Source organism: Charadrius vociferus, unplaced genomic scaffold (assembly GCF_000708025.1).
Source record: "Charadrius vociferus isolate BGI_N301 unplaced genomic scaffold, ASM70802v2 scaffold3109, whole genome shotgun sequence".
Taxonomy (NCBI): Eukaryota; Metazoa; Chordata; class Aves; order Charadriiformes; family Charadriidae; genus Charadrius; species Charadrius vociferus.
Genome location: NW_009649899.1, coordinates 27,437 through 27,736, shown reverse-complemented (window position 1 = coordinate 27,736; position 300 = coordinate 27,437). Strand labels below are relative to the sequence as shown.

General features: G+C 70.7%; 1 protein-coding gene across 2 annotated transcripts in view; it reads right to left on the bottom strand.

The window, feature by feature from the left end:
* Positions 1–300, bottom strand: part of NFIC (nuclear factor I/C (CCAAT-binding transcription factor)) — a 21,095-nt gene that overhangs the window by 4,565 nt on the left and 16,230 nt on the right. The gene's annotated exons all lie outside the window — the stretch shown is intronic.

The following is a 300-nucleotide window of genomic DNA, read 5'->3' as shown; positions in this document are numbered from 1 at the left end:
GCTCAGAGGGGCCCCCAGAGACCCTCTGCGTCTGGGGACCACAGCGGGGGCGCAGGGCATGGGAGTGGGAACATGGCCATCCCCAGCTTCGGGCATGAAGGGAGGCCGGGGCAGTGGGCGCGAGGGGTGCAGGGTGCACAGGGTGACGGTGGTGCTGGGTGTGCAGTTTACCGGGTGCGCGGTTTGCTGGGTGCGTGGGGTGCTGGGCGCTGGTGCGAGGCAAGGCACACAGCAGCATGGTGTGGCTGTGCCACCCCCCGTGTGGACGCTGGGGGACATGGCGCAGTGGCGGGGCTGACG